Below are 13,764 nucleotides of genomic sequence, written 5' to 3'. Positions count from 1 at the left end.
TACTAAATAACCAAGAGATCACTGCAGAAATCAAAGAGGAAATCAAAAAATACATAGAAACAAATGAAAATGAAAAAACATCGACCCCAAACCTATGGGATGCAGTAAAAGCAGTTCTAAGAGGGAAGTTTTTAGCAATACAATCCTACCTTAAGAAACAAGAAACACCTCAAATAAACAACCTAACCTTCTGTGAGTTTCTTTTGTCTCATCAGCAATAGTAGTGTATTGGGTTTGGTTCCAAAACTCTTACTCTTGGAGATAAACTGGGCTGACTGCATCAGAATCACCTGGAGATCTTAGAAAAATGAAAATTAATGGGACTTAGTTAGAACTTCTAAACTCAGACCTTCCACTGGCCTGAGTGATCTTAAAGTATTTACTCAATTGAAAAGTCTATGCTTCCTCCATGGTAGTAAAAATTTCCTCTTTGGCTTTGTAAATTCTGTAATGATTCAGCAAGAAAATGAACTTCATTATAAAAAATAACTTTACAAAGAAAAACTGTTTATACTGACATGTTTATAAGTGTTTGATTATAATTTATTTTTTTCTCATAAAACCCCTAGTAAGTAAAAGGAAACACAACTGTTAAATAGTATAAATACTTACTTAGGTCACAGGATTTTTTTTTATTAGAATAAGTTGTAAAATGTAAGATTGAGTTCTCAGTCAAAATTGTCCCTATGTGCTTATAGCATTTACAATTGGATTGAGTGTTTATACAGCCAGTATTCTTGGACTTATTGAATCAGAGGTACATATATTTTTTCCAGTGCACTACTTCAATCATTAAAAGTCATTTCTCTTTGAAAAAATACCACTGCTGCCAACATACACTTTCTTATGATTTACTTTTTAAGAAATTAAAGTGCCTTTTTCATAAAAAGAGATTTTACAGTATAACAATCTTTTATATTAGAATTATGTTTTTGCTAAGAAAGATGAAGTATTTTACTTGAAATGTATTTTATCCTTATGATACGTCAACAGAATATTTACTGATCCATTTTTATTAGGCTGTTTTCCAAGCAGCTGCTTTTGAGATTATAGATTAAGAATAAAAAGGAAATATAACTTGTCTGTGATGAAAAAATGAGAGTTCAGTGAGCAAAATGGTGGTGTTTTCAGCCCAATTCCATCCATTACTTGTCTTTTCTACATAAAGGATCACTCCACTTATAATAAGGCAAGGGTGAGACATCTATTAGAATAGTAAGGAATCTACCTAGAAAATGTATTATGAATGAGAAGTACGCAGTTTCGGAAATAGGAGGGAAAACAAACAAACAAACAAACAAAACACGATTGTAATAGACAGTCACATCTTTGGGGGAATTGGGTCCTACTGACTTTCATTTTCACATAACAGAGTATTAGGGGGTAGGTGCACGGACTTTGAATGAGGTAGGAAGCCAAGGAAGGAAAGAAACTTTCATATCCAGGATGGTCAGATGGACAGGTCTCTCCATAAATTGGCTTTAGGCTGCTTCCTAGGCCATGACCATCTTTTCTTTAATGTTGACTTTTCTCATTCTTTTTTCCCCTATTTTTATCTCCTACTTCTTTATTTTCAAATTTAATCCATTTGTGAAGTTTATATTTTTACCATTATTGAGAATATCTTAACTGGTACAATCATTGCATAGCTACTTGGAGAACTGACCCCATGAACTTATAGAAATTCAATAAATCAATTAAAATATTAATATTAAAGACATATTTCCAACATGAGTTAAATTTTTTAGTAACTCCTCTAAAATGAGATTTCTTTTCTGAGGTTTCTTTAGATATTTTAACAAAATCAATCAACAGAAGTTAAAGCAGATTATGACTCAGCTGGAGAAGGGAAAAATTTAAAGCAATTCTAACTTTCACCAACTGGTTCAAAGGCTGAAGGGACTTCGAAATAAAAACTTGCTTTTCTAATGTAAGCTGTAAATATTTAGATCTAAAGATGTGAAAAATCTCCTACAAATATATAAAGAATAAAGCAACACCCCTTTGAGCTAAGCAGTTTATAACTGGGCATAGCTTCAGAAGGAGAAAATGAACACTAAGTCATGTGACTGGGTTCAAGTTTACAAAATCCTTGTCCAACAAATAGCCTAATTCCCCACCAATAACAAAGAGCATAGACCTTGCAACTTTTTAATTTCAACCCAAAGTCTAGGAACCCTGGAGACTGGCAGTTGACAAAGCACACTATATTCATTTCACAAAGATTTATTGAGTACCCCTTATTTGCAAAGAGCTGTGTCTGTGACGGTCATGCATTGGAAAGCAAGGGCCTTTGCCAGGTACCTCTTCTCTATTTGGGAAAAACAGATATAACAAATAAGCAAAAAAAAATCATTATAAATGATCATTGTGACACCTGCTATGCAGAAAACAAGTAGTTATGAGCTCAGAGAACAGAGGTCCTGATCTCAACTGATGAACTGGGAAAGACTTAGTAAGGAAATGATGTCTCATCTGAGGTTTGGAAGGAAGCAAACGTTGGGGCTGGGCTGGGCATCCAGGCAGAGGGAACAGCATGGGGAAAGAAAGGGAACAGGATGAGCTTGAGAAAATGAAAGCAAGCCAGAGTATTGAGGAAACCACTGAGATCCGGAAATATGGTTTAAAGTTAGCAAGAAGTAAGACTGCTGGCCTCATCTGAACTTGTGAGAAGAAAGCAGGGAGTGAGGTGAGGTGTCTCCAAGATTTTGTGCAAGAGGAATTGATATTTATAAAAAGTAGACCATAGGCCACTTCCTTTGTAGACAGTATTTTATTTCAGTTTCAAAACAATCATAAAGTAGGTTTTATACCCTTTATTTTACATATGAAGAAACCGAGGCTCAGAAAGTGTAAATAATGTGTACAGGATTCCACAGAACGGGCTTCAAAGCTGGTACTTGACAAACTTTTCTTAAGAAACTGCCCCCCCTCCCCAAAAATATCTATCATTGAAGCTGCATCACCATCCTCTTAGACATCTCCTCTCTGGAATCACAAGCTTCCTTCTTGTTAAATGACAGGACAGGATGGAGATATCAGGACAGGAACTAAGTAACCACCGAGGCCACCTGACTTCCTTCAGTTTCTAGATGAGGAAACTGAAGACTAAAGATGCCAAGTGACACACCCAAGGGCTGGTGTAAGTGATTACCAGAGCCTGGGTTTATTGTGAACCACCTTCTTTGGCAGCCACAGTTCCAAAGGTTAGTGGCTAAGAGAGCCATTGTTTATCTAAAACTCTGACAAAAATGTACTGAGGTAGCCACATTTATTGAAAAAAGTCATCTTGACTTTTGGAAGCAAAACCTCTTTTAATCCTCCTCATTAATAATGTCTGTTTGTGTTCTGTCTACATAATTAGAAATCCTTCTGTGTAAATAAACCAAGGTAATTTATTTTCTATCATCATGGAGATAAACTGCCTTGCTCCTAATTCTAAAACTTCTCTGAAAACTTTTGGAGTTAATGGGAATTGGATAACTATTAAGATGCTTTAGAAGAGAACATTTGAGGTGGGTTGAATAGGAGAAGAAGCTCTATAAACTCAAAACTGGTTTTTAATGTTTGAGAGTTTTCAGGAAACCAAAACCCGAGCCCTGTTGGCTTATGCCAAATTGTTTTCTAAATGGATGAATTTGTATAATATGTTCAGGAAGAACATTCTGTTTAAAATGGCTAAATGCAAATTAATTGGACTTTTAACATTAAAAAAAAGAATGCCAGTGAGCAGGTATTTTAATAGAAGCAGTTCTGAAATATTAAGTATTAATTATATTTTGTTAGGTTCTCCACTAGAGGGCAAAAAGAACATATCAACAAAATAGGGGCCTTAATGACAGGCTGGCATTTGAAACCAGGCATGTTTTGGGTTATCTCATTGTCAGTTATCATTTAAAAATGTACTTAGGGCTTCTCTGGTGGCGCAGTGGTTGAGAGTCTGCCTGCCGATGCAGGGGACACGGGTTCGTGCCCGGGTCCAGGAGGATCCCACATGCCGTGGAGTGGCTGGGCCCGTGAGCCATGGCTGCTGAGCCTGCACATCCGGAGCCTGTGCTCCGCAACGGGAGAGGCCACAACGGTGAGAGGCCCAAGTACTGCAAAAAAAAAAAAAAAAAAAATGTACTTAATATAATCACAAGCAGTTGACTTGTATATTTATTCCAGGAAAGAAGAACAATCCATTTTTTATGTATCTGTCCCTAAGCTCACGTATTGCCATCTAGCTGAAAGTTTTCATTGTAACGCTTTTAATAAAATCACCTTAAAAATTTGCTAATTCGAAAGAGATGTGCAGTAGGATGCGGGCTGGATGGCATTTTTAGCAAGGAAAAGTATATTTGGAGAAAGATTCATTTTAAAGCTCTTGTAAAATAACATGCTGGCCCCTTAGAATTGATGGACCATGCTTGTGTTTTGTAGACATTGTTTGCACCTTGTTGAGATGGAGGCACTAAGGAAAAATGAGCCCCTGGTGTTTCACAGCACTCAGCTGCCACCTGTCCCATCCCCACTGCCTGGTGTCTTAGACCAGGTTCCTTAGAAGCTGAGCCTGAGACAGGGTTTCCGGTATTTGTGATTTGCTGAGGGCATGGCTCTCCAGAAAAATGTCCTGTAAGGGAAGGTGTACATCGTGTTTGGGAAGGGCAAGGAGAAGAGGAAGAGTGATCTCAGACAGGCTAGCCATTGCCTAATTCACAGGGAGAGGGCTCTGGAGCATAAATTGCAAGGTCACCCACCCTTGAGGCAAAGGAGCTGCCCTTGGATACACCTTACCAGTCATCATCAGCTGTGGATCTCGGTGTGGGTAGCGGGTCAAGGAACTCAGCGTTGGGATGCTCTTCTCAGCTGAGGATGATGGTTTGTAGAAGGAGGCAGCTACGGGCTCTGAAATAAATGAAATTCCTGATGGAGGCGTTTATCTTTGCAAACTGAGTCTTTAAAATATATGTATTTTGTAGGTATGTATTTTGTGCTCACTTCGGCACATACGTATATACAAAATACATACATATATTTTAAAGATATTTAAATAAGTATTTCTTAAAAGATATTTAAGAAAAGGAATAGCATTAAAAGGAGGTTAGAAAAGCAACTATCTTTTATATGAGGTTGATCCCTATAAAATTGCCTTATTCAATAGTTCTTGATGTAGGAAAACATCAGTTTTATCAATTTCACATAGTTCAACCTAATTGTTGGTCTCATTGCTTTAATTTCTTTTACCTTTCTACTTACTCCATACAACAAAAGCCATAGGTGATATGTGGCATTTACATAGTTAAGGAGTCTCTTATTTTGAAACTTAAGGGCAAAATTTTCCTATGTTGTTTCCTTTTCCTTAATGTGACTACTGTTTTATTTCTTTTACTAAAATATGATCATAAAATTGTTTCTGATTGCTAAATTTGTTGAAGTTTACCCATGTGTGACTGATCAAAGTACACCTAGACACTTGATTAACAGCCATCAAATAATGATACCCATTTGTCCACATGTAAGCCATATGGTCCATATGTCCTGTGAATCAAATAGAAATCTCTTTTGCACAAGAAAGATATCATGGTGGGATTGGACCTTTCCTCAGGTTGTTTAAAAGTGTTCACTTAGCTCCCATTGGACACTGAAACGTTTCCTTAGTTCTTGAGACATTCAAATGACATGTACGATCACTCCTCAAAGAATTACAGCTCAATCATTGGGACATCTTAAAACTTTGTGACTATATTATTAGGAATGCATGTTTATGATGGTCACATCTTCCTGTTCAATGATTTTTTTTACCAGTGTTTAATTATTTTTGGTCCCTTATACAATTTTTTCTTGAATTCCATTTTAAAGATAATAAGGCTGTACTTCTACTTTGATTTTGGCTCATATTGGTCAGATACATCTTTTCGTCCTTTTTTTTTTTTTTTTTTTTAAACAAGAAGTTTATTTAAACAACAAGACGCTTGACTTGAAGGGAAAACTATCTAGGATTCATTTCTTTTAGAGTAATTTATCCCTACTTAAAGACAGATTGCCCTACATGTAACAGCTACGTACAAAAAAGTTATAAAATTGTCCTTGGTTTTACAATGATAAATGAAAAACATTAAAATTGTCCAATCAAACAAGGTATGCAAGAATTTTTATGTTGTTCTTTTTTTGTTAAACAGTGAGAGCAAAATAACTTACTGGAATATAAAGATAAGAGCTGATGAGCATGCCACTAATGGAGAAAAGGGGGTATCTTCACAGAACCAAAATTTTTCCCCATTCCATCTCCATTTGATGTCGATCAAAACATACCGTTGGCCATTTAGTTAAAAAAAAAAATGCGATATGCTTGTGCACATACACCAGTTACTTTATGTACAATAAAGGAATGGGGAAGGGGAAAATGAAAGAATAGAGAAACTATACTGTAGTAGTCAGGATGTGGTGGAACCAAATTGCGGTTTTCTAATTGAGAATGTCTTCTTGGTCTGGAGGAACAGAATTCTGGAGTAAAGTAGCAGGTTCCCTTTTTAGTAGACACCTCCTGTCTGCTGCTGGAACACATCAATTGTATCTTCATCCTCCATTTCCAACTGTGCAGGTGTGTCTGTTTCATTGACTGGCTGCCCGTCAAATCGGAATCTGATCTGCCTCATTGACAAACCCTGTCGTTCACAATAGGCTTTCATTAGTTTACTAAGTGGTGTATGCCTCTTAATCTTAAACTGCACCACAGAACCATCCTGCCCCGCCACCTTCAAATTAATATGATCGTTGTTCTCAGTCTTGACTCCTTCCTTGGGCTTTTCGTCGGCCATGGCGAGCGCCGGAGTCTCCTCAGCTGCCGCTTCACAAAAGAGGTACCAGGTCCGCACCGAACGAGCATACAAGCAGCACCAGGAGCGGCAGAAGAAGCTTCCTCCTTTTTTATTTTCAATTTTTATATGTCTTCTTGTTTGTGTGTGTCTCTTATTGAGCCTATATTCTCCCATCTTGACTTTTTATTTTATCACAAGAGACTTCTCTTCATGTCTGAGATTATCTTATTACATGGCATTAATTCTGTCATATTATTTTACATTTTCCATTACTATAATTTGTTATCTCTTCTTTCCAGTTTTCCATTCAAGAGATATGGGTTTATTAGTGTAGAATTTATTCATCCTATTTTGTTGTTATGATTGCCCTTAGCTTAGGGCTCATATTCACTTTTATACATCCCTGTCAATATCTATGTTTTCTCCCAGGAAGACAAGTTCATTTGGTTCCTTCTATTATTTTTCATCATGTTGATATTATCCAATTCTAGATTTTTATTTCTGGGATTTTATGGTTATAATTTCTCTCTTTCTTTTCCATAGCTTTTTGTGGCTTTTTTTATGGCAATGATACTCTTGCTCAGGGTGTTTTATTACCTTACCTTCCTATATTTCTTGCTGCCTCCTTCTGTGTTTATTTATCTTCTTATTTGAGTCCTTGGTCCAAGAAAGTTTTAATGTGGGTCTTTAGTCTCAGGCCCTGTATGACTGAGAACATATTTTATGCTTCTGTATTTACATGATATTTTAACATTGCATCAAATTTTAGGTGATAAAAATCTTAGACAAATATGGTAGCATTTTTACCCTGATTTTCAAAAGATCTCACTCACTCTTGGGAATGGCTGAAACCTACTAATGTAACATAACTAAACATAGAGTTTTTCCATGGGTTTTTAGCAACCAGTAAATACCCCACCTATTTCATGATTTTTAATTTGGATAAAGAGATACCTTGATGTTAGGATGTGGTTCTAGCAGGAACGTAGCAGGGAGTGAAAGAAGACAGTCTGCAGAGGGGAGATCTTAGATTACAACAAGGCTCCAGAAAGCAAGGCTGTCAGAATCCTTCAAGAATGGCTACCATCTAAGACCAAGTTGCAGTGCCTGGAAGGACAATATAGTTGGGGCAGGGGCTGGTGGTGGGGCAGAGAACATGCGTGTACTGAAATCTCAGAGGCATATAACTGACATGATAAGAGTGTTAGGAGGTGCTTACATTGTTCCTGAAATGTGGCTTGGAATAATGCAGAGGGAGATGTGGTGATGGAGGAACAGTGTCCAAGTCCAGGGAGGCAGGACTGGCAGGCACCATGCAGGAGGCAGCCTTCCACTTGACCTCTAGGCTTACTGTCCTCAGCTCATCTGCCTACCAACGATTCACATATCCTCTCCCTCAAAGATGCTGCTGGGGGTGTCGTTTTAGGAGAGAGCAGAATGGGGTCTGGTCCAGGGTCTCTGGAGGTGACGGGGGCACAGACTGACCCCATCACAGTCATGCCTGTTCTTCATCTTCAGAAACACTTCCAAATTTTTATGATACACCAGTTGACATCTCTTGACACACTCCTGGGTTCTAGGGTAAGTTTCTTGCAACTAGTTACGAATTAGGAATAGCTGGGGTGGGGCTAAGGTAGGGCAGGGAATGTATGTCACATTGGAATAAAATGGCTAATACCCCTTCTGTTCTATAAAAGAGAGAGAACAGAGGGTGAAAAATTCTACCAACATCATCTTTTGTGAAGGAGACATTTGGTTTATGATTGTACTAGAGTTAGTACTAGATTCTGAGAACAACTGAAAAGGATGTTTTGCCTGTAGTAGTAAGCAACTAACTGTGCCCTTAAAGGGTAGAGGAAAGAAAGAGAACAGCAAATATACTTCCTTGTCAATTCCAACTTCAGGTTCCAGAATTTATTTTGAGTCCTAAAATGTTGTTAGAAGGTAGACTTTGCTTCATTTCCATTCCAACCCCGGAGCTGTGCAACAAAGAAAGTGAATGAGGTGGTTAATCCCCCAGGGGATTAAGGTTTTTCAATTAAGAAAGAAGCAACTTTAGATGAAAAATGTGAGTAAACACGGGGAGGTGGTGTTTGCCTTCAAAACAGGATGAGCACATAGAAGAAAAAATTCCATCCTGCTGCCCTTTTGAAGGTGGTCTTTGGAGGAAGAGGAAATTCAAATGTGTCCTGAGTCTGGGCCTCCTAGGGCAGAAAGAAAAGGCCAAGAATAAAAAATAGTATAATTGGGGAATTTACAGCCATATCTCAAAAGACCTGTTACAAAGATCAGAGCAGAAAATTCCTGTTTTCTTACTGGTATAAGACTCAGCTGGCCCTTAGACACCCATATAATGATATTAATGATCAGGACTTAACAGGGAGTTGCGTGTGGGTTTTTTTTTTTTTTTTTTTTTTTCGGTATGCGGGCCTCTCACTGTTGTGGCCTCTCCCGTTGCGGAGCACAGGCTCCGGACGCGCAGGCGCAGCGGCCATGGCTCACGGGCTCAGCTGCTCCGCGGCATGTGGGACCTTCCCGGACCAGGGCACGAACCCGTGTCTCCTGCATCAGCAGGCGGATTCTCAACCACTGCGCCACCAGGGAAGCCCTGCGTGTGGGTTTTTAAAACAACATGTACCAAATTCCAGCTCAGCATTTGAGAATACTCAGGGAACACACAAAGGAATGTTGTGAAACTTCATAGTGTTTAACTGCACACATGGAGCAAGTGGCACAGCTAAGAATTGATATTAAGGATCCCAGGTAAGATTCCATAGAGAGGTCATTTTTACCATCCTTGTAGGTGTAACTTCTGCCTCAGCTGTGGCTCAGTGCAGGAGATTCCAAAAGGGAAGAACTCTTTTTTTCGGAGACAGCATCATTTATGAATGAAGAGATTTTTGCTTCATCCAAGGACAGAAGGAAGTGACAATCACCTAGTTAGCACCCATAATTTAAAGATGAGAACACTGAGGTTCAGAGACATAATGGTTTTTTCCAGTTTACAATGGAAGGTAGTGACATAGACAAATGTGTAAACCTTTGGGCATCACCCAAAATAGATGCTGTACCTTTAAATTCTAAAAATAAATATTCAGGCTACTGAAGTTGTTTTGTAATTTAAAAGAATATCCCAGGCTAATGCAGATGAAATCTTTAAGACATATGGATAGGAGTGGCATGTTTCTGATCATCATGAAAACAGGTGTGTCCTCATAGCACACATATTGTGAGCTGCCCTCATTAAGGACAAACTCAGAGCACTGCCCATGTTTTGTTCCAGGAATAGAATTATTATTTTTTTTAATGCACATAGTCTAATCTCCTGACTTAAAAAAAATTAAAGTATAATTGATTTAATACAATGTTGTGTTAGTTTCAGGTGTACAGTAAAGTGATTCAGTTATATATATATGTGTGTGTGTATATATATATATTCTTTTTCAGATTCTTTTCCCTTATAGGTTGTTACAGGACATTGAGTACAGTCCCCTGTGCTATACAGTAGGTCCCTGTTGTTTATCTATTTTATATATAGTAGGTGGATAGGTAAATCCCAAACTCCAAATTTATCCCTCCCCCACCCCTTTTCCCTTTGGTAACCATAAGTTTATTTTCTATGTCTGTGGATCCATTTCTGTTTTGTTTATAAATTCATTTGTATCATTTTTTTAGATTCCACATATAAGTGATATAATACATATGTCTTTCTCTGGCTTACTTAATATGATAATCTCTAGGTCCATCCATGTTGCTGCAACCAGGCATAGAATCTTGAGCAGTAAAATCAATCAACTAGTGCTAGCATCTTATGGACCCTGTCCTCTAGCAGCTTGCAGTCTTTCTGGACAATGAGACAGACTCATATTAAACAGCCTTGATTCATTTAATGAGCATTTTCAAGGTCTTAATCCTTGACTTCAGAAGTGGAGCTGATGCAGGCAAAATCTCTGCACAATAATTCTCTAGCCTGGGTTTCTGATTTTCTCACTCGTTTGGTCCATTCATTCTGAATTTTCTCCTTATTTTCCCATCAGCCCAACGGTGAGTAACTTCTTTTCAGCTACTTACACCACATGAACTGTGTCCCTCTTATCTCTATGAGGAGAATTATCCTGTAGATTTCAGCCTCTTGGGAAGAGATTCCTTCCTATTTCTAGACCAGGTCTGATTTATCTGTGATGAACCCTCCTAGCACTCTGAACTTGTCCTCAGAACACATTATATTGTGTTTGTTTCTGTGTATTCCTGATTATATAGTTAATATCCTCCTCTCCCTCTGCACTGCAGTCTCCAAGAGCAAGGAGGATGCCTATTCGCTGGCTGTCATATCTCTAACATCCAGTAAAGTGTCTGGTACATGAGTACATACTCAATAAAAAAACGTTGTGGTAAAGTATTTAATTACACAAGCACAGTGTAACTTAATTGATGAGGACATTTTGAATACAGCTAATTTCAGTTGTGAATAAATAAATATTTGAAAAACATCAATTCCATCAGTTCATACAAAAATCTTGGCTGTGGTCTCCTCAATTTATGGTATTTTTGGTCTCAGCTGAGACCCATTAGAAATGCAGATGCTCAGGACCCTCCCCAGACCATCTGCGTCAGAATCTGAAATTTACAGGACTCGCCAGGTGCTTCCTATGGGCTGGAATGTGTTGTAAATCAGGGATTAAAAACTCAAGTGTTTTGTTTGGCCAGGCGGATCCCCTAGGTGAGTGAAGTAAACCAGACATTTATGTATAAGCATGATCATAGGTGACTTCTGACCCTTGATCTCCCTCACTGGGAGTGGTGGGCACTGTGTTGACTTGGAGATTAGCTTCATCTAACAGGGGCAGCCATGTGCATATCAAGACGATTGCAGGCCTAGGGTTTCAGGACCCTTGAGCAGTTCAAGAGAAAGAGACACAAACCTGCAAGTAGAATCTGTGGACTCATTGACAACTAAATTCAGCTCTTTTTATTTATTATTTTTTCTTTTTTTAAAATTAAAGTATAATTAATATACAATGTGTTAGTTTCAGGTGTGCAGCAAAGTGATTCAGTTATACATATATATATAATATATATTCTTTTTCAGATTCTTTTCCATTAAAGGCTATTAAAAGATATTGAATATAGTTCCCTGCACTATACAGTAGGTCCTTGTTGTTTATGTATTTTATATAAATTAGTGTGTATCTGTTAATCCCAAATTCCCAATTTATCCTCCCCCCTTTCTTCTTTGGTAACCATAATTTTGTTTTCTATGTCTGTGGGTCTGTTTCTGTTTCATATATAAGTTCATTTATATCACTTTTTTGGATTTCATGTATAAGGGATATCATATGATATTTGTCTTCCTCTGTCTGACTTTAAGCAGGAGAATCGTGAGGGACTTAAGCAGAACGCACACGTGCCATGGTGCTGGCTGAAATGTCTCTAGTTTGCAAAATTTCTTACCAATGAAGAGACTTTAGGGAATGCAGTAAACAATTCTAAGTCTTCACTAATGCAGATTTCTCTTTTCACTATTTCATTCCTTCTCTCTTTCATTATCAATTTATTTATTCAATACACATTCTGTGTCTCCTGTGCTGAGTGGTCCCTGTGCCAGGTACAATTGACCCAAAAGTGAATAGCATGGAATGTACATGACATGCAGTGGCTCACAGTCTCACAATGACGACCTGTACTCAGGAAACACAGTGCTTTATGTAGGTATCGCTGCAGTAATTGTCACGTCTATTTCTGAGAGATGTTCTTAAGAAGGTTACACTCTAGCTTGAGTGGTTCACAAATCTCAGTGGGAGACAGAGTAGGGGGGACAGCTTCCTGAAGACAAATGGAGCAAAGGAGGTTTACAAGAGGATGTGGTTCAGCTAAAAAGTAAGCCCGAGGAGTGAATTCTGAATAGCAGGTGTAGCACCCTCAGTGATTTAAAAATGGGAACGTTTCTTGTAACACTTCATCATGTTTGGCAGGCAAGAAAATCTACTTCATCTTTGCCCAGGAGGGACAGCTGTTTCACAAAGTTACAGCTCTGAATGCCATTCCTCGGCTAGATTAAGACTTAATTAGGCATATTTTCTTTTTTTCTAGTTGTAGGGTTCTCTCCAGTTGGTTGGAGGTAATTTTATCTGTCTTTGTCAGAGAAGAGAAGTTAGCTCTGGAGATGCAGTGACGTTTATGAGAAAGTCCCACACTGGTAACGAACACTCCACAAGGCTTTATATTTGTGTAGTGGCAGCTGTGATAAAGAATGTAATAAAACTCAACCGAAGATTTCATTCAAATATGGCTTGCTGATTAGCCCACAGTGGTGAGTGTGCAAAGGTCTGATGAATGTTATATGATATCTGGGACTGGAGTTTCCATCCAGGATGAAAGGATGTTTTGTCTCATTTTACTCAAGCTTTCCATTTCATCGATCCATCTATGTTGAATAATGGTCTGATGATAAAATTTGTAACTTTTCAGGTTTTTTTTTTTTTTTTTTTGACACAAAATAGTAATTTGTCCTCTAGAACACTCACCACCAAGTAAACAGGCTTGGAGGATTCTCTCTGTCTTCCTGTATCCACTGACTCTGGATAACAAGCCATCCACCTATATGGAATTTATTTCAATGTTTTAGTGTCATCATTCTCATTCTGACTGTGAGAGGATGTTCCTGCCATATTTGTTCTCCCCATGTGACATCTCCAGACTTCATGTTTTACAAAACCTCTGCATTCTTCACACGTACCAACTTCAACAGTATTCCTCTGGAACATTTCATAATTTTTCTTCCCTAATCAACAAAATATCAATGTGTCTGCCTGATGCTCCTTCACTCACCCTAGAGAGTAGGGGGGCCTAGGGTCACCCAGGAAAACTTGAATTTATTCTATTCTCTAAGGCAACACTTTAATTTAGACCTTCTTCTTTATTCTCTGTCTCTCTGATTGCTTACATATCTCCCAACCCCCCTCCC

At 38.1% G+C, this 13,764-nt stretch overlaps 1 protein-coding gene and 1 pseudogene across 41 annotated transcripts in view; one reads left to right on the top strand and one right to left on the bottom strand.

Annotated features, from left to right (window-relative positions):
• The window catches only part of MLIP (muscular LMNA interacting protein), a 269,496-nt gene that overhangs the window by 240,592 nt on the left and 15,140 nt on the right, over nt 1-13,764 (top strand). The window lies entirely within an intron of this gene.
• Nucleotides 6,329-6,892, bottom strand: LOC131764045 (small ubiquitin-related modifier 2 pseudogene; annotated as a pseudogene).

The sequence above is a fragment of the Kogia breviceps genome, chromosome 10, assembly GCF_026419965.1.
Source record: "Kogia breviceps isolate mKogBre1 chromosome 10, mKogBre1 haplotype 1, whole genome shotgun sequence".
Lineage (NCBI taxonomy): Eukaryota > Metazoa > Chordata > Mammalia > Artiodactyla > Physeteridae > Kogia > Kogia breviceps.
The sequence above is the reverse complement of the archived record's forward strand: the minus strand, read 5'-3'. Positions and strand labels throughout refer to the sequence as shown.